Here is a 21,162-nt window from a genome sequence, read left to right as displayed (position 1 = left end):
CGGTCTCTTAAGGAAGCGACCAATTTGTGTTCCGCCTCAAGCTCTTCGTGGAGGCAGTTCAAAATCTCTTCGGCCTTAGCACGCCTTTGCACGGCCATGTCTTTGGCCGCACCCACATCATCTACTTCCTTCCATAGCTTCGCCACGGTTAGTTCAAGCCCTTCCTTCTCCCTCTTCAGAGAAGCAACCTCCTCGCGAGCCGCGGGAAGAAGCTTTGCATCCTCCGATAGATGAGCCTTCGTGGCCTCCAAAGACTCATTCTCCTCCTTCAGGAGCTTAATGGTTTCATCACAATTGATCACCTCTTGGGAGCAACGCTCCTCCAAAGCCACAGCCATGTGATGCCCCTGATGGCAAAAATCACAAACAATGCAACCTTCGCAAGAATAGCAAGACAAATAAAGAACAAACAGAACAAAAAGAAAACACTCATGAGCCTATGATGCTCGAATTGCACATGAAGGAGGGTGGAATAGTCCATGTGGCAAAGCTCCCGCCAGAAGCGCTCTGCAAGAACAAAGACGTAAGAAAACATAAGAAAAATCAATGCTAGGTCACAAGGCCAAAAGCAAACCTCTGATAACACTATGAACTTCATGAACAGCGTTGGCCCAACCAGAAAGCATGGAGTCAGAAGCTGCTGCATAGCACATCAAAACACATGTCAAGAGATAACATCCAAAAACCAACAAACTTAAGAGGAAACCAGATGGTTACAAGCACCAATTCTGGCCGGAGTCACAAAGCCAGAAATGTTGGGCGCAGGGCAGCATGACGGAGGCACCTCAAGGCCATCATGAGCAATGCTCGCACCCTTGGCAAGCTCCTCCACGCCAGCCAAGGCGGAGAAAGCCTCACCTGACAAAAATTCATACGTTTTAGATGAAGCAAAGCATCAAAGGACCAAACAAAAATGGAAAACACAAGCAGCAAAGAGTACCCATATAAAGGCCCAGCAGCCTAGCAGGCGCCTTAGCAGAGGGAGCACCATCCGCTACAGGCGGTGGACGAGGCACGGACTCTGCTTCCCTTGAGTTTTCCTCCAAGTCAAAGGTGGCCGCCTTGACAGCCGCAGGCTCGCCAACAGGCACCTCCGTATTAGAAGAATCCTTGCCAAGTAGCGAGGGAAGTGGTTCATCGTCAAAGGCTCGGTTTCGACAGGGGCACCAACTTCTCTCACACGAGTCGAAGCAACGAAATCTTCAACAGGCTCTGTCGACCCTGAGCCAGTGCTGGAAGAACCACCATCAAAAGAAGAACTAGCGAAGACCTCTTCTAGTACACCAACATGTGGTTTTTGGCAATGACTTTAGTCACCCTGCCACCCTTCAGCTTCTTTGCCTCCACTACCGCTGTTACATTTCTTGTAACAACATCTCTCTTCTTCTCAATGCTCGCAAATACCTCTGCAGGCACTTCATATTCTTCATAGTGAATGCCATATTCCTCGAGAACGCGATTAAAACGGGGGCATCATGCCCCGTGAAGTCCATCGGACAAGATACTCCCGCTTGGACATCTTTCCCACTATCCTACACACACAGGATTCCACCTCAGCCAAGAAAGACTCCTTCAACTGATCTTCCGAAAGCTCCCTCTCAAACCGAGGAAAGGGAAGACCCTCCGTAGGCACCAAAACTGGAACCTGAACCATCTCAACCTTAAAATCCTTACTATATCAGCCAAGCGGCTAGAAGTCTGAGGCAACCATCTCCTCCATAAGATCCCGCCCACCGGAGTAGCGGCAAGCTGTGTCCTACAAGGCATAATGTCGGGCCCTTATTTTAGGGTCCACTGTGCATCACGTATCAGTCCCTGGATCAGTAGCTGATATGCACAGATTGAACAAGATTGATATCAAAAACCATACTTTTATTAATAACGGGGAAAATATGTTACAAAGTTTGTATCTACATAGATTTGGCCATTGGCCTTGTGATATACATCAGAGTTCTAACACAGCGATCCTACTATGTCGTGGTTCCATTCCTACAGGCAACTTGGAGTGCGGACGAAAATCCTTATCCCTAAACTCATTCCTATATCTTTATCGTAGTGGTCCTCGAGTAGCTCCTTTGCATAATTGTACATTTTCATCCTCAAGTGTACTTGTGTTGTCCCATCCTGGCGTAGCTTTGATAGCTCCATCCTCATATGTGCTCCGACAGCTTTTCTCCTAAAATCATGGAATGGAGGAGATTGAGTACACAAAGTACTCAGCAAGCCCTAACTTTAAGATAAAGTGAGGTGGATGGCGGAGGTTATATGTGGAGGTGTTAGATGATGGTGAAAGTGTTTTTGTCACAAATGGAGTTACATATAAATATAATATGTGTGTGGGCCCTGGGAGAGTATTACCCCTTCTCACCAGTTCCCGGAGTTTATAAATTGTAACTTATAGATTAATTGATTACAACTTACCAGAGTATCACAGTTTCATTATTCATAAAAGCATCTAATCATTTGAGACCTCATCCCAGCAATTGCCCATTCCAAGGACGTAGCTATTCGAATAGATTCAATACACTCTGCAGAGATTGTACACTTTTCCCCACATGGTAAGCAAAGCCGACACCAGGGCCAGTGGTGCAACAGGCTTACCGAGATCTCGTACCCGGATGGAATGACCTTAGATATCCATACAATACTACCACGGCCTATTCAGGGGTCGGAAATACACGACGATTGGATGGTCACACAACATCCAATTTTAAGGGATGATCACGCAACATCCGAATTCAATAAACAATGCTCACATAGGGCACAACAGTAATTTTACATGGAAGATCACATAGCAACCATGCCGACCAGACCACGGAAGATCACCCAGCAACCGTGTCCTCTCCTGATAGTCCGTTGCCACTCCGGCCTCCTAGTAGTAGTTGTATTGCTACCTAACGGGGTGTGAGACCAAGTCTGCCCATACAGACATGTGGCTGTACGAAATTCTGGCTAGGTGAGATGGCAAATGAACCGGTCCTTATATGACCGAAGCGAGTATCTCCCACAGGAACCCTCACTAGGCGAACCTGCCAAGGTAGTCCGCACCACGTGAAATACCTCCACTCGCTCCCGTCGAAGACAAGTTTTAGATCACCAGATTATATCCGATTAACACGGTTCATGTTCTCAAGCTCATCCATATTTTAAGGGCTTATGGAATATCATAAATATTTGTATCATACATTAACTATGTCATAGTATGTATATATATATATATAAGAGCTTGCAACATATTACAAGTATTCATACAATATCACATAGCTCATTTCGTAGCACAACATCTCATATTACTCATACCCATAAACAAACAAAAGAAGGGTGTAGTTAATATGAATTAGGTTTATTAAAGAAGTGTGGTAGGTGTTGTAACGGAAATAGTAAAATATGGTGGTGGTGTGAAAATGGGGAGTTAGGGTGGATGTGGCACAATATATGGAGGAGAGAGGGGTAGGTGGGTGTTAGGACTTGCCTCCGCTCGCTGGCGATTATATTTTTATTTTGAGATTCTAATTCCTGTGCTTCTTGTTTCTTCGTCTTTGTGTAATTCTGCTTCTGGGTTCCATCCCGTTCTCTCTGCTTCTTCTATCCTACGCTGTCTAGCATTGACAAACAAGGAAAACACCCAACGGGTGGAACAAACAGGCATAATCGACCAAGGAAGAGAAAATGGTACCAGACGGGTCGACCCTATTGGTGACGGATTGTTATCTAGGTGAGTTCCACATATACGCGCTAGTACACATGAGAGCGGCTTGGATAGTTAGGTACGTGCATATATACATATACATATAGATTGGGACAGGCGGCACCGAAATGCAAGGTTAGTAGCGATAGCTAGTTTAGTGGCATATACACGTATGTATATGTTAGGGTTTAATTAAGGTGAGGTTGGTCATATATATACAGGTGTGCGTATATACGTACTACGTGTGCATGGACGCAAGGGTATCGTGAATATTTGGGTATTTAAATGCGTGTTCTAGTGTACACACGTACACGAATATATGGTGCTAAGATGTGTTAGTAGTTGAGTGCAACTATGGGTTAGCGCTAATAAAAGAAAACGTAAGACAAGCATAACTAGAATTTAAATGGGCACCAGAAATTATGAAAAAGGATATGGATGTGCAGGGGTTTCATTTTAGAGTATTTTTAAGTAGAAGAAATCAAGGGGTTCGGAGGTGGGATGATGGGCATATGGATCATTATAGCTTTAATAAAGAAAGGGGTACGACAAGGATATTAGGAATTATTTCTAGAATTTTAAATTGTGGAGAAGGCGTGTGAAAGGTTCTGTGTAGGCTTTGGAACTGCTCTAGTATTTTAGGAAATTTCTGGGATTTTACCTGGAAGGGGAAATGGGCTTGCTCAGTTTCTCATGCCTATCTCCTAGGTGTACTTACTATTTTCTACTCAGCATAATTGCTGGCATGCACCTCTCTATGGAACGTGGCCTTTGCATGGCACTGTTCCGTGAACTACTTGCTTCCACCCTTTGATTTATGTGCACCACGTTCATGGAGAGAAAAATATGACGTAGTGGATTCATGGGACTGCCCCATGGTTGGAGTGACGTGAAAGTACCCAGGCTCCCGATGCTATTCCGTCCACGTTTCCTCCTGCGTCCATCCGTTCAAGAGAAAGACAGAAGAAAGACGGAGAGAGGGGAGAGATAGGGAAAACAGTACAGAGCAGAGCAGAGGGACAGCACGGTGGCAGCAGCTTCGGCACCGGCAGCGATGGGCTCTGGTGCGGGCTGACTGCAACACTCGAGCGGCACAGAGAGACGAGGTAGGGAGACATGGCAGCGGCACGAGATCAGCCTTGGTGCATGGCTCGGTCCCTAGCTCCAGTACAGGGCCAGCCTAATCATGGCGTTCGACGGCGATAGCTTTGATCACGGTCAGTTCGCAGGCGGCCATGGTTCCTAGGCTGCTGCCGTGCTCAAATTTGGTGCGAGCCGGCCAGGGCAGCTGGGCGGCAATGCCTGGTAGTGCTCAGCTCTGGCATGAAGTCAACAACCAAGGCGAGGGTGGCACTGAGCGACTGTGCCGGTGGAGCAGAGAGCAGAACCGAGCGGTGTCATGCTTAGGTGAGGTTCTCGTCTGTGCGGCCATTGGCGGTTCAAGGCGAGGGCCGCTCCGGCGATGCTTGGCGAGGAGACCGAGGCGCGGTTACGGCGGCGGCGTTGTGTAGTAGCAGCTCCGGCGTCGTTTTCGTGCGTCGGGCGTCCTCAGCATGGCGGTGCCTGCCTTCGGCGGGTTTGCGTACGGCAAGACCAAGGATTCTGTGGTAAGAGAGCTCAAGCTCTGCTCGTCGATAGTGTTGGAGCAAGTAGCCAGAGAGAAGCAGAGCTCGTTCTCAAGTTTCCTTCCCTCCAGCTTGACGGAGGTGCCTCGCCATGGTGGCCTTGCTGGCTTTTATAGATACGAGTAAGGCGGTGGAAAAGTGGCCGATATTTCCGGGCCGGGTAGATTTTTGCCGGCATGCATAATCTGCAGCACAGCAATGGTAGTCAACGTCTACATGTGCGCACGCTTGGCTCAAGCTGGCCTTTACTGGATCATGGCAGATTGCCAGCAGCATAGCGATTGGCAACAGCACAGCGTGGAAGCTGGTGACAGGCTCCATGGGGGCATGCTTCTATTGCTGGGAAGGACACACCACGAAGAAGACAACATCCAAGCAGTTGGAAGTTGACGCGGGCTCGCGCCAGCAGTGCTCGGATATTTTCCGGCCATTGAGATTTTTACCAGCATCCGTTGAAGAGTTACAGTACATAACAGGCAGCTCCTGCACTTCTTTCTCCACACACGCGTACGCACGTGCGCTAGCAGTCCGAGCTAGGGTGCTGAACGAAGCAGGTGTTGCTAATGAGTCCATCGCCGTACGTGAATTGTGGAGGAGAAACTAGCCCCAAAAGAAATTTGTATATTCACGTGACAGCTTTTGAAATTTCCCAGAAAATCATGGAGTGGGTTAACAAAGATTTCCATTTGAATTCAAGGAAGAAAATGAGATTGGGAATTTATGGAAAACAATAGGATTTGGGAATACAAGAAATAATTTGGCGCCACAAATAAATTCTAGAAAAAAAACACACAAACACTCATAATGCATATGGTGAATTTTAATTCAAGGTTTTTGGAAAAAAAACACTTTCAAAAAAATGGTTTCACGGGGAAATAAACTAATCAAGTTTTAATTTTTGTAAGCTTCTAAAAAGTTTAAATTTTTAGCAAATTTTATCATTGTAGAAAATACAGGGTGTTACACATAAAGGCGCAGCTTCCAAACTATGCTATGCAATCTCCTTTGGCAGTCTTAACTTTATTCGGCTACTTCTGGAGGTCGAAGTAGGTGCAGAAGGTATCAATATGGGGCACCGACCCGTACGACTCTTAAGCCCAACAAAACTTACTAAGCGTAAGAATTCCATTTGGGCTGAAGTGATGCAACTCTAAGTTGAAGGCCTCCATAACCTGGCGAAGAAAAGCGTAGGGGGCAGCAGCAGCCTATAGGTAAATTAGTCCATAAAAACCACTGCATACCCCGGCTCGGGGTCAGGAACTGTCTGTTCGGCAGGAGGTGCCTTCGCCCAACCTTCCTTGAAAAATCCACCCTATACCATCTCAGAGATATCCTCCGCCGTCACAAGGGACGAACCAAATTCAAATGTGGGGCGAGCCATTGAAAAAACTCCTCCACACTAACTGGGTCGCCGACAGAAGCTTCGACATCGGACAAACTTTCTTCTAGCTAACGTGCGGAGAAAACCTCAAGCATACACTCCTCATAGCGATCTAACAAACCACTAGATCTCACACTTAGCAAATCCCAAAAAAGGCCAACAAAGTTTGCCCGGATAGGACAGAGCGAAGGTGGGGAAGCCATTGTAGAAGCGAGCTCATAGTGCAAAGGAAAAGAGAGAGCGAAGGCTACAAGGCAGCTATGTAAAAGCGACAGGGTAAGAAACCAAGTGACCCCCCTTTATATAGGGGGAGCCTGCGATGGTTGTGATTCCCAACACCCAACAGCTATGTAACACCTAAAATTTGATTTTCAAGTAATAGGATTTAATTTGATTTATTTGAATACTTTGTGAGCATTTAAGTTAGTAAACAAACAAATTTTGTTGAAATTAAAATTCATCATAATTTAGAAACATGAATTTGCATTCATGCTGGAGCATCTTTGTTTGATTGAGCTGTTGTCATTTGTTGGAATTTATTTGCTCTCAAACTTTATTCAAAAAGCCTTTTGGAAATGGTCTTGGAACAAAAAAAAAAAAAGAAACCCCGGCCGAACCCCCCCTCTCACCCCTCGGCCCAGTCTCTTCCCCGGCCCAGCAAGCCCACGCGCGCCTCATCCTTCTCCCCTCTCTCCGTCTTTGGCTGACACCCGGGCCCCGTCCCACTCACCCGCTGACACCAGGGGCCCACATGGCAGCACCGTCACCCTCCTCGCGCGTGACCGAGAAGGATTTCCTTCTTCCCCGACCGACTCAATCCCGTAATCCGCGGGATATTCCTTGCCTAATGCGTCAACCGAGCGCTATAAAACGTCCTCCCCAATCTTGCAGCTTCCCCTTTGCATCTCCGCACGGTTTAGCAACCTTAGCCGCCGTTTTTTTTCAAGGACGCGATCTCGCCGAGAGCTCGGAGCTCGCCAACCCTCTCTGCTCCTTCCCAGGCCGAGCAACGCCCCCAGACGTGTTCGCGGTGAGCCCCTCTTTCGCCTGATGTCATCCTTTTGTTCCCTAGTGCACGGAATCGCGCGACCCGCGGTCTCCGGCGAGTCCTGGGCGGCGCCCATGGCGCACCGCCGCGGGAGGCTCTGTCCCGGCGGCCGGTCGGCCGGGCTCGGCCCTGGAAGGAACACCAACCGCCCGATCGGCGATCAAGGGCTCAGAAAGAAGCGTACCCCTTCGGCTGTAAAAATTGCTAAAGAGTCCCTGGGACTTTCCAGGAATCCACCCGCAGCCCTTAGCGCCTTTGATGGATTACGCTTTCTGAGTTTGAAAACGTATTCAGGATCGGTTCAGCTCAGATTATGTTTCTAATATTTACAGTTTTGCCACTGAATTTATAATGCTTATAAAATGATCATTTTAACTCCGTTTTTGTCCATTCAAATTCCATTGGTTTCGTATTTACGATCTCTACACGTTAGAAATATTAGTTTACTGTTTTGAAACCTTTTAATTCTGCAGTAGCATTTAATTAATTATTTCTCTATAGGAAAGCTTAGAAAATTCATATCTTTCACGTTTTAATTCCGATTTTCGTGAACTTTACGTTTGTGTGATCGTAGCGCTGCGTAGAATATTTTGATAAACTTTTATATTTGTTTTACCACTGTTTGGTGTATTGTTCTAATTATATTTTGTTTGCTTCGTGTATGATTGTCTACATTGGATCGCGTGTTGTTGATTGATGATTGGGCTTAGACGGTGAGCCGTACGTTGGTGACCAAGACCAAGCTTTTGAGGACCAGCAGGCTCAGGAGGGCCTTGAGCAAGGCAAGTATAACTTGGGATCATCCTTGTTACCTATTCACTATTAACTATACATATATATATCATATGCATGCTATCACCTTGTCGACCTTAGCAAAATCATAGATGATTGTTACCTGTATTCCTTGCTACCTACTTGATATGCATTTGGTGTAGATGTGCTAGTGCTTGATATAATCCATGATCTTGTAAGATGATTAATCGCTATGCAATGAACATAAAAGAATGACAAATAACTGTATGAGATCTTGTCTGTACGTGATCACCCGGGATAACAGTGCAACCATGAGGGCTATTATGGCTCTGGCTTTAGCTCAGTATGAAGCCCTTTTCTAGCTTGTTAGCGGTTACCCGAAAGGGCGGAGGGGCTGAACCGTTTTGGGTATAGTGTGGCCTCTGTCTGTATGAGTATAGGCTGCGAGTCATTGTGCCATCGGAAGGGGGGCTCTATATCTGCGCGCAAAGGAAACCTTGCGGCCCTAACTTGTTAGACGAACTTTTGAAAGGCTTCATAGTGATCCCTGCCGACCTCCCTAGGAAGGGGGTTAAGAGATTAGCTACCTCGGGCGAAAGGGTAAATCATAACTCATGGGTAAAGATGTACAACCTCTGCAGAGTGTAAAACTGGTATACTAGCCGAGCTCACGGTCAGGAGCGGCCTTGGGGACATCTACATTAAGATGATGAGCTTGTTATGTTATTATGTACATTTGATTATCGTTTATGCTATGAGTTAATTATGCTTACTTTTGATCATGGGATAAATGGATTATATATGCTACCTTGACAATTGTTATTTAACTATGAATATGCTATCCACCATTAAAAGCTAAATGCAGTCAAACCAGTGTCAGCTTTTTGAACCTCATGAACCCCTGGTTATACTTGTTGAGTACGATATGTGCTCACTCTTGCAATTTCCCAACGCCTCAGGATATGATATTGAAGATGACTGGAATGAGGATTACCGTAATGAGTACTAGGTTTGGAGTCAACCAGTCAACAGTGTCCCTGTGTGGAGCTTCCGTCGAGAGCGTTGTTTACTTTATGCTATCATTTTCGTATAAGACTATGTGATTCGATATATATTCCGCTATGTAATAAACACTGCTATAGTACATTTGAGATTTGTCTACTTATGTGTGCGACTGTTTCTGGGGCACATATGAGTCTTTTATGCATCCTATTTTGTTCTTAAAATATGGGTGTGACAAATTGGTATCAAAGCTTTGTTGACTGTAGGACGCAAACCTAGTTAGCAATGGTTGAAAATTTAGGCCCTTATTTTACTTACTTCATGCTTTCCACTACGGCCTTGTTATTTGCTAAAAGTTTTATGCTTCTCTATCTTGCTCTGTTGTGAAATTATTGCATCCATCTGATCTATGTCTAAAAACTTTTTGTAGATGCCGCCCCGCACCCGTAGTGCTGCACGCATGGCTGCTGAGGAGTACCGTGCCATGTTCAACCTAGGAGGACAGCATGTGGATGGAGTTCCTGAGCTGGAAGATGAGGAATCAAGGGTGGAAGCTCAGGAGGAAGTGCCTGAAGATGAGGAGATGCAAGATCCACCTCCACCACAGCCTGCTAATGCAAGGATGGGGTGGACTACTGAGCTGTGGATTCCAGAGGCAGATCCCAAGGATTTCTTCCATGAGAATTTGGTGCTGACCTTGAAACACCATTACCCGGATTTGCAAGCCACACTGGAGTATAACTGCACTGAGCACAAACACCCGCTGAAGAGATCACTTTGGGTTGCAGAGCTGATAGTCAAGACACTGGATGCCACCAAGGGGATTCGAAAGGTGGAATCAAAACACCTCGCTCGAATCAGCCGGGACACGATGAGAGAGAGCATGGCAGATGCAGCTTACCAGGCCTTGATCTTTTACCGTGGTAGACTCTTTGAGGATGTTCAGTACAATGCAACATACCACTATCCTCGCTTTGTACCAGAGAAGATGACTTGGGCCATAGAAGTTGCAGATGCTTCACAACCAAAGCTTCAAGCACAAGTGGAGTTGACTTATGAGCTGACACTCAAGGTGATAGAGTTGGAGAATGAACTACACCGTGAGAGGAAGCTGCTGGAGAAAGAGCAAAGGGAAGCGGATGACCTTCGAGCGGAGTTAGGCCGCCCCAAACTTCATAAGAGGCTGCATGTTGAACCCATCTTGAAGGATGCTGCACCCGAGGAATAGAAAAAGAACCCATATGTAATAGTAACGTTAGTAGTTGCGAGTTATTTCGAGTCTTTTGCTAGTGTGGTGTGAACTTGGTGTGCTTGCTGATTTGTTATTATGGATATGTGTGATTTGGATTTTTGTAATGAGTGCTGGGACTTTGTGGGCATGTCCACAAGTTCCCTAGTTAAGAACCTTAAGTAAGAACATGAATAAATAGTGGGTTGGGGTCATATCCTGTTTCTGTCTTTTGCTGTTTTCTGGAGCAGTCTGCCATGATTCTGGAATAAATCAAATTCTGTTCGTGCAATGTTCATCAAATTTTTCTGGGAATAAGTAGACTTTCATATCTTTCCAATGCCACAAGAATGATCATATCATCTATTATGAGCTGTGAGTTATGACTGTTTAAAGTTGGGGTTTCTGCGCAGTCTGGAATTCTGGAACAGTTTCGGTTGCACACAGTTTTTGATTAAACTAACGTTGGAATCTGGTAATATGATCTAAGTGAAAGTTGTAGACAATTTCTTTATCTTTCCAACGGTGTACAGCATGTATCCTTTTGAATTCTGGAACTCGAGATATGACTGATGTTCCGACCTGCTGATGTTGGATGCTACCCAGAAAATTTCAGATTCCGTTAACTCTTGTAATTGTCATGTTGGACATTACTAAGATGTGTTTATATACTTTGGGATGCAGATGGCAGCAAGGGGAAGAGGCAGAGGTAGAGGCCGTGGCAATGGCAATGACAATGGTGGCAATGCTCCAATCACCGTGGAGGAGCTCATGCAAACCCAAAACCAGATGATGCACGTTTTCATGCAGCACCTGCAACAACAACCTCCACCGACACCACCACCAGTTCATGTGAGAGACAAGCGGGGGGAGTTTATGAAGGGAAGACCCCCAGTCTTTACACACTCAGCTGATCCCATGGAGGCGGATGATTGGTTACGTGCCGTGGAGAGGCAACTGAACATAGCACAATGCAATGATTTGGAGAAGGTGTTGTATGCTTCTGGACAGCTTCAGGGGGCAGCTCAAACATGGTGGGAGTCATATCAAGCTACTCGTCCCAACAATGCTCCTCCTGTCACATGGCTGGATTTCTGTAGGGACTTCAGAGCTCGACATATAAATGAAGGAGTGATGGAGCTCAAACAAGAAGAATTCAGATCACTCAGGATGGGCTCCATGACTGTGGCAGAATATCATGACACATTTGAACAGTTGGCTCGCTATGCTCCAAATGATGTCAGGGAAGATGCTGATAAGCAGCGTCTATTCATGAAGGGCTTGTACTATGAACTTAGGTTGCAGTTGGCAGGAAACACTTATCCTACCTTCCAAGCTCTTGTGAATCGTGCCATTGTGCTTGATAATATGCGGAAGAGTCAGGATAAGAAGAGAAGGATGCTGGCACAAGGATCTGGGAGCAACAACCGTCAGCGTTTCAGTTCTCATCAAGGTCATCAGCAGAGGTTCCAGGGACCAGTTAGTCAGTGGAACCGCAACCAACAACCCCAGCGTTTCCAGAATCAGTCGCAGAGTGGGAACCAACGTCCTCCATTCCAGCAACGTAACCCCCGACAGCAGCAGTTTAGTCAGCAAACACCTCGCACCGGGAATTCAGGTGCTACCCCCATGAAAAGGAGTGCTTCTAACAATCCTACCAGGTGTTTCCGTTGTGGGAAGGAAGGGCATATGTCCTATGATTGCCCAGAGAAGTTTAATCCGCAGTACAACGACCGGAGATCCACTCCTAATTCAGCAAAGGTGAACAACGTGGCAGCAGAAACTGTTCAGGAGGGACCAGAAATCATGATGGGTACGTTCAGCATCAACTCTATCCCTGCTACAGTTTTATTTGATTCTGGAGCTTCACATACTTTCATATCACAAGCATTTGTTAGAGTTCATAGCCTTCCTCTTGTTGCAATGAACACCCCTATGTTAGTTAATTCACCGGGTGGGACTATACCAGTTTCTTTACGTTGCCCCTCAGCAAGTCTTTCTTTAAGGGGGGTAGATTTTCCTATCAGCCCCATGGTTATGAGAACTTCAGGCATAGATGTGATCTTGGGTTTGGATTGGATGAAGCAACATGAAACAAATATTAATTGCAAAGAGAGAGTAGTGGCTCTAACAACACCAAAGGGAGAACGAATCAGTGTTAATGTAACAGTGCAAGCACCACTCACAGCCAAGGTGAACCAACTGAATGAAGATGTTGATCCTCAGAATTTGGTAGTGGATGAGTTTCCGGATGTCTTTCCAGATGAACTGCCAGGTATGCCACCTGACCGAGACATTGAATTTATTATTGAATTACTACCTGGTACTGCACCCATAGCTAAAAGACCATATAGAATGGGGGTTAATGAACTAGAAGAACTTAAGAAACAAATTAAGGAATTGCAAGATAAAGGGTTCATTCGTCCTAGTTCATCACCATGGGGTGCACCAGTTATCTTTGTTGATAAGAAGGATGGTAGTCAGAGGATGTGTGTTGATTATCGGTCACTTAATGAGGTCACTATCAAAAATAAATATCCCTTGCCTAGGATCGATGACTTATTTGATCAGTTAAGAGGTGCTTGTGTGTTCTCTAAGATTGATTTGCGTTCTGGTTATCATCAATTGAAGATTCGGAATTCAGATATACCAAAGACAGCTTTCACAACAAGGTATGGGTTATATGAGTATACAGTTATGTCTTTTGGTTTGACCAATGCACCAGCTTACTTTATGTACATGATGAATAAAGTATTTATGGAGTATCTTGATAAGTTTGTGGTGGTCTTTATTGATGATATTCTGGTATTCTCTAAAACCAAGGAAGAACATGCTGAGCATCTGAGATTGGTCTTACAGAAACTTAAAGAACATAAGTTGTATGCTAAGCGTAGTAAATGTGAGTTTTGGTTGGAGGAAGTTTCTTTTCTTGGTCATGTTGTCTCTAATGGTGGTATTGCAGTGGATCCTAGTAAGGTGAGAGATGTGTTGAATTGGAAACCACCTACTGATGTAAGTGAAATTCGCAGTTTTCTTGGTTTGGCTGGTTATTATCGTAGGTTCATTGAAGGGTTCTCAAAACTTGCAAAGCCTATGACTGCTCTGTTGGAGAAGAATGCTAAATTTGTATGGTCTGATAAGTGTCAAGCTAGTTTTGAGGAGTTTAAGAAGAGATTGACTACTGCACCTGTGTTGGTTTTGCCAGATCTGAGTAAGAGTTTCTCTATCTATTGTGATGCTTCTCGTCTGGGTTTGGGTTGTGTTCTCACGCAAGAAGGTAGAGTTGTTGCTTATGCATCTAGACAATTGAGGAAACATGAACTGAATTATCCTACTCATGATTTGGAGTTAGCAGCTGTGGTTCATGCATTGAAGATTTGGAGACACTATTTGATTGGGCATAAGAGTGACATATACACTGATCATAAGAGTTTGAAGTATATCTTCACCCAGACAGATCTGAATTTGAGGCAACGAAGATGGTTGGAACTGATAAAGGATTATGACTTGGAAGTGCATTATCATCCTGGAAAGGCGAACGTCGTAGCTGATGCACTTAGCAGAAAGAAATATGCTAATGAGCTACAGGCGACACCTGAATCTGAGGAGTTGTGTGCTGAATTTGCACATTTGAACTTGGGAATTGTAGTGAATGCTATGGAAATTGAGGTCACTCCTACTCTAGAGGAAGAGATATTGAAAGGACAATTGGAAGATGAGAAACTAAAGGAGATAGCACAGAATGTGGCATTAGGCAAAGCACCAGGATTCAGAATAGATGACAATGGTGTATTGTGGTTTGGAAAAAGGATATGTGTTCCTGAAGTGAAGGCTATTCGTGATACGATTCTAAGAGAGGCTCATGAGTCAGCATATTCCATTCACCCTGGGAGCACTAAGATGTATCTAGATCTGAGACAGAAGTACTGGTGGTATGGTTTAAAGAGGGATGTAGCTGAGTATGTTGCTTTGTGTGATACTTATCAGCGAGTGAAAGCTGAACATCAGAGGCCAGCTGGACTGTTGCAACCAATGAAGATTCCGGAATGGAAGTGGGAAGAAGTGGGTATGGATTTCATAGTGGGTTTACCACGAACACAGAGAGGGTATGACTCAATATAGGTGATAGTAGATCGTTTGACTAAAGTTGCTCACTTCATACCTGTTAAAACTAAGTACACTGGAGAACGCCTAGCTGAGCTGTATATGGAGAGAATTGTTTGTTTGCATGGGGTACCAAAGAAGATTGTGTCAGATAGGGGTACTCAATTCACATCTCACTTTTGGAAAGCAGTGCATGATTCGTTGGGAACCAAGTTGAATTTCAGCACAGCATATCATCCACAGACAGATGGACAGACTGAGAGGATCAATCAGATATTGGAGGATATGTTGAGAGCTTGTGCTTTGCAGTATGGGGCTAGTTGGGACAAGAGTTTGCCATATGCAGAATTCTCCTACAACAACAGCTATCAGCAAAGTCTTAACATGGCACCGTTCGAGGCCCTATATGGTCGGAAGTGCAGGACACCTTTGTTTTGGAATCAGACGGGAGAGACTCAGGTGTTTGGGACAGATGTGCTTAGACATGCAGAACAACAAGTGCGGACCATTCGGGATAACTTGAGAGTTGCTCAATCTCGTCAGAAAAGCTATGCAGATACGCGTAGGAGAGAGTTGGCTTTTGAAGTAGGTGATTATGTCTATCTGAAAGTGTCACCTATACGGAGTGTGAAGAGGTTTAATATGAAGGGAAAGCTAGCTCCAAGGTATGTTGGTCCGTTTAAAGTATTAGAAAGGCGTGGAGAAGTAGCATATCGGTTGGAATTGCCTGGAAGTTTGTCAGGTGTGCACGATGTGTTCCATGTGTCACAACTTAAGAAGTGTTTGCGTGTACCTGAGGAGCAACTACCATTGGAAGAACTCTCTGTTAAAGGTGACCTCACTTATGAAGAGTATCCGGTCAAAATATTGGAGACAGCTGAGAGAGTCACCAGAAGTCGGGTCATCAGAATGTGCAAAGTACAGTGGAATCGGCATTCGGAAGCGGAGGCAACTTGGGAAAGAGAGGATGATCTGAGGAAGTCATACTCATATCTGTTCGAGTAAGCACCGTTCAATCTCGAGGACGAGATTCTCCTAAGGGGGGTAGAGTTTGTAACACCTAAAATTTGATTTTCAAGTAATAGGATTTAATTTGATTTATTTGAATATTTTGTGAGCATTTAAGTTAGTAAACAAACAAATTTTGTTGAAATTAAAATTCATCATAATTTAGAAACATGAATTTGCATTCATGCTGGAGCATCTTTGTTTGATTGAGCTGTTGTCATTTGTTGGAATTTATTTGCTCTCAAACTTTATTCAAAAAGCCTTTTGGAAATGGTCTTGGAACAAAAAAAAAAAAGAAACCCCGGCCGAACCCCCCCTCTCACCCCTCGGCCCAGTCTCTTCCCCGGCCCAGCAAGCCCACGCGCGCCTCATCCTTCTCCCCTCTCTCCGTCTTTGGCTGACACCCGGGCCCCGTCCCACTCACCCGCTGACACCAGGGGCCCACATGGCAGCACCGTCACCCTCCTCGCGCGTGACCGAGAAGGATTTCCTTCTTCCCCGACCGACTCAATCCCGTAATCCGCGGGATATTCCTTGCCTAATGCGTCAACCGAGCGCTATAAAACGTCCTCCCCAATCTTGCAGCTTCCCCTTTGCATCTCCGCACGGTTTAGCAACCTTAGCCGCCGTTTTTTTTCAAGGACGCGATCTCGCCGAGAGCTCGGAGCTCGTCAACCCTCTCTGCTCCTTCCCAGGCCGAGCAACGCCCCCAGACGTGTTCGCGGTGAGCCCCTCTTTCGCCTGATGTCATCCTTTTGTTCCCTAGTGCACGGAATCGCGCGACCCGCGGTCTCCGGCGAGTCCTGGGCGGCGCCCATGGCGCACCGCCGCGGGAGGCTCTGTCCCGGCGGCCGGTCGGCCGGGCTCGGCCCTGGAAGGAACACCAACCGCCCGATCGGCGATCAAGGGCTCAGAAAGAAGCGTACCCCTTCGGCTGTAAAAATTGCTAAAGAGTCCCTGGGACTTTCCAGGAATCCACCCGCAGCCCTTAGCGCCTTTGATGGATTACGCTTTCTGAGTTTGAAAACGTATTCAGGATCGGTTCAGCTCAGATTATGTTTCTAATATTTACAGTTTTGCCACTGAATTTATAATGCTTATAAAATGATCATTTTAACTCCGTTTTTGTCCATTCAAATTCCATTGGTTTCGTATTTACGATCTCTACACGTTAGAAATATTAGTTTACTGTTTTGAAACCTTTTAATTCTGCAGTAGCATTTAATTAATTATTTCTCTATAGGAAAGCTTAGAAAATTCATATCTTTCACGTTTTAATTCCGATTTTCGTGAACTTTACGTTTGTGTGATCGTAGCGCTGCGTAGAATATTTTGATAAACTTTTATATTTGTTTTACCACTGTTTGGTGTATTGTTCTAATTATATTTTGTTTGCTTCGTGTATGATTGTCTACATTGGATCGCGTGTTGTTGATTGATGATTGGGCTTAGACGGTGAGCCGTACGTTGGTGACCAAGACCAAGCTTTTGAGGACCAGCAGGCTCAGGAGGGCCTTGAGCAAGGCAAGTATAACTTGGGATCATCCTTGTTACCTATTCACTATTAACTATACATATATATATCATATGCATGCTATCACCTTGTCGACCTTAGCAAAATCATAGATGATTGTTACCTGTATTCCTTGCTACCTACTTGATATGCATTTGGTGTAGATGTGCTAGTGCTTGATATAATCCATGATCTTGTAAGATGATTAATCGCTATGCAATGAACATAAAAGAATGACAAATAACTGTATGAGATCTTGTCTGTACGTGATCACCCGGGATAACAGTGCAACCATGAGGGCTATTATGGCTCTGGCTTTAGCTCAGTATGAAGCCCTTTTCTAGCTTGTTAGCGGTTACCCGAAAGGGCGGAGGGGCTGAACCGTTTTGGGTATAGTGTGGCCTCTGTCTGTATGAGTATAGGCTGCGAGTCATTGTGCCATCGGAAGGGGGGCTCTATATCTGCGCGCAAAGGAAACCTTGCGGCCCTAACTTGTTAGACGAACTTTTGAAAGGCTTCATAGTGATCCCTGCCGACCTCCCTAGGAAGGGGGTTAAGAGATTAGCTACCTCGGGCGAAAGGGTAAATCATAACTCATGGGTAAAGATGTACAACCTCTGCAGAGTGTAAAACTGGTATACTAGCCGAGCTCACGGTCAGGAGCGGCCTTGGCGACATCTACATTAAGATGATGAGCTTGTTATGTTATTATGTACATTTGATTATCGTTTATGCTATGAGTTAATTATGCTTACTTTTGATCATGGGATAAATGGATTATATATGCTACCTTGACAATTGTTATTTAACTATGAATATGCTATCCACCATTAAAAGCTAAATGCAGTCAAACCAGTGTCAGCTTTTTGAACCTCATGAACCCCTGGTTATACTTGTTGAGTACGATATGTGCTCACTCTTGCAATTTCCCAACGCCTCAGGATATGATATTGAAGATGACTGGAATGAGGATTACCGTAATGAGTACTAGGTTTGGAGTCAACCAGTCAACAGTGTCCCTGTGTGGAGCTTCCGTCGAGAGCGTTGTTTACTTTATGCTATCATTTTCGTATAAGACTATGTGATTCGATATATATTCCGCTATGTAATAAACACTGCTATGGTACATTTGAGATTTGTCTACTTATGTGTGCGACTGTTTCTGGGGCACATATGAGTCTTTTATGCATCCTATTTTGTTCTTAAAATATGGGTGTGACAAGCTACCAACAGAAACTGTTGGGTGCAATTCATTGAGGAGGCACGCAATGGCTACCTGTACAAACTGTAGGGCGCAATCTATGAAAAAAACCGTCGCGTCACAACCGGCACAATCATAGCGATTAGTTAAGTCAACAAAATAATCCGATAAACGGTCAATCTCAGCAGACACATCTTGCGCACCAGGGGGAAGGCGGGACCTCCGATGCACTAAACTTAGTGGGGGAAGGTATGAGCTTTTGAGCATATGGCCCGCATGAGTGCCCCCACGCTCAAAAGGAGGGAACTGTTGGAGACTCAACCACGCCTTCACCCCCAGCTGCGTCAAAGAGAAAGGATTTAGCTCGTTCGCAAACGCCAAACCTCCGCACCCTCGACCTTCAGACAATGAGGGACGAAGGTCCCGAGCGAACTTAACACTGATGTAGATCGTATGGTGAGTCATGTGTGCAGGAACCGACACTACAAGAAATGTGTGGCTTTTTAACGTTTTTAATATGACAATGGTCATAATGTCACTATATCATCCATTTTGTGACATTATATTTTAGGCACTGTGACTTAGTGACAATAAAAAGTTGTATGTCACAATAAATGTCATTTAACAAGTCAAATTTCATCTAGCGACAATATTTCTGTGTCACAAGGCTTGTTTGTGTGTCACAAATTATTTTATTATTTTTTAAAAATAAATTGTGCATGTTGAAAATAAACTAATGTACTATCTGAAAATTCTATTTAAAGTTCTCGTACTTTGAAATTCAAATTTTGAGTTGTTTAAACAAAGTCAGATGGAGAATTTGCCAAAACAAAATTTGTAGATATCGATGAGTTCTACAACTTTATTTTTGATGTATTTTTAATTTGAATCCATCTAATATTCCAAAATTTGATTCGAAATTCTCATAAATTAATTTAAAATTTAAAATCTTTATTAGGGCACGGGCATGAGTCAATATTTATACCCATGAGTTTGTTAATGGGAACAAACTCATACTCATTGGGTTTGTGGATACGGGTATGTTCCTAGTGTACCCATACCGGCATACCCATGGGTTTATTTTACCCAGCTCCAGTGTTGAATCTTGTGTAACAGAGCCCAAATAATATGATTCAGCCCAGCCCAATAACAAGAAGTATAAATAGGATTGAAACCCTAGAGCACCTCTCTCTATCATTTTTCCACTCTCCCAGTCCAGCCGCCGGCGCACAACTGCACAACACATGCACCAGCACCGCTGTCCGCTAGAGTTTGGAGAGCCGCCTTGCGCCCTTGCCTGCCTGCCTGACGCCGACCGCGACCGCGAATCCGTGAGATGGTGAGAGTGGGATCATGACGGCCACTTCCCCTGCGAGGCTGCGAGGCGCCTGCGACCCTGCCCAAACTCGCGAGTCGCGTGGCCGCGTGGGCGAGGGCACGCGCGACACGAGGCTGGAGAGCCGGCTTTCCTGACGCCGACCGCGGCAACCTCTGCTATTCGTCCATGGTGGTGACGGCCGGTGATGCTTCTTCCTCTTCCTCTTTAGTCTTAATCCTACTGCATACTTACAACTACAGTGAGGACGCCTGGCTGCATGAGCTGCCGAGCTCGCCACTGTCCTTCTGTGCTAGTTGAAGCTGGTAGCTGCCTCCCGTGGAGGTTTGGATCTGGACGGCGCAAATCTTTTTGGATCCGAGAGGAGGACGAGTAGCCGCTAGCCCTGTGCTCCGTCATGGCCTCACGGGTAGAGCACTTCATCGATCTGGTACAGATACCCACTCTCTGACTATTCAACGATGCATTTGGTATTTGAAATATGGAACTTTTTTTTTGTTCTCATAGCAGCTCATCCATTGCACAGAACTACCGATCAAGATTTTGTCAAGCACATGGATTTGACTTCCTTCTCCGATGCAAAAATGGATCCCGGTGGTGATGGATGTGTTCTGATTTAAATTTCTGATGTAAATTTTTGCTATACTGATGTAAATTTCTGGACATGTGACTGGAAATTTCTGATGTAAATTTTTGCTATACTGATGTAAATTTTCTGGGTTTGGAAAAAAATGATCTGAAATATGTGGACTGAAACAGTTGGCTGCATTGTGAGGACAAAAAAAAATATATGGGCTGAATTGTTGTGGGCTCAAAATTTATATGAGCTGTAATTCAAAATAATGGATCAGCTAATACCAATCCAAATAGATTTCAGCCCCATGAGCTATGTGGGCTTTAGTGGGCCAAAACTCATTTTTGTGACATTTTTTCTCCCTGCCATGTCAACTGCCACGTGGCAAGGCCTATGATTTTGTGACAATAAACCAATGTCATATGCTTGTGACATGAACCAAATAAATGTCATATAATCATTTTATGACGCGGGCTTTTCCACGTTTTGGTTTTTGTCAACTTGATGTCACAAATCTTAATTTGTAACATAAATTCCATATATTGTGACGTAACTGAACGTTAAAAAGCCATGTGTTTCTTGTAGTGCGACCTAGCGCGGAGGATTCTGGGGAAAAAGGGCACATCCTTCGGCCCTTGCGTGATGAAGGACATGTTGAGCCCGACCAAGGACGAGCCAAAGGACCCTCAGGAGGCAGACAG

At 44.9% G+C, this 21,162-nt stretch overlaps 1 long non-coding RNA gene across 1 annotated transcript; it reads left to right on the top strand.

Annotated features, from left to right (window-relative positions):
- On the top strand, positions 19,739 to 20,655 carry LOC110434155. Its single transcript, XR_002451636.1, has 2 exons — positions 19,739 to 20,317; positions 20,414 to 20,655. It is a non-coding gene; the product is annotated as an uncharacterized LOC110434155 (long non-coding RNA).

The sequence above is a fragment of the Sorghum bicolor genome, chromosome 3, assembly GCF_000003195.3.
Source record: "Sorghum bicolor cultivar BTx623 chromosome 3, Sorghum_bicolor_NCBIv3, whole genome shotgun sequence".
Classification (NCBI taxonomy): Eukaryota; Viridiplantae; Streptophyta; class Magnoliopsida; order Poales; family Poaceae; genus Sorghum; species Sorghum bicolor.
Note: the sequence above shows the minus strand (reverse complement) of the source record. Positions and strands in the feature narration are given on the sequence as shown.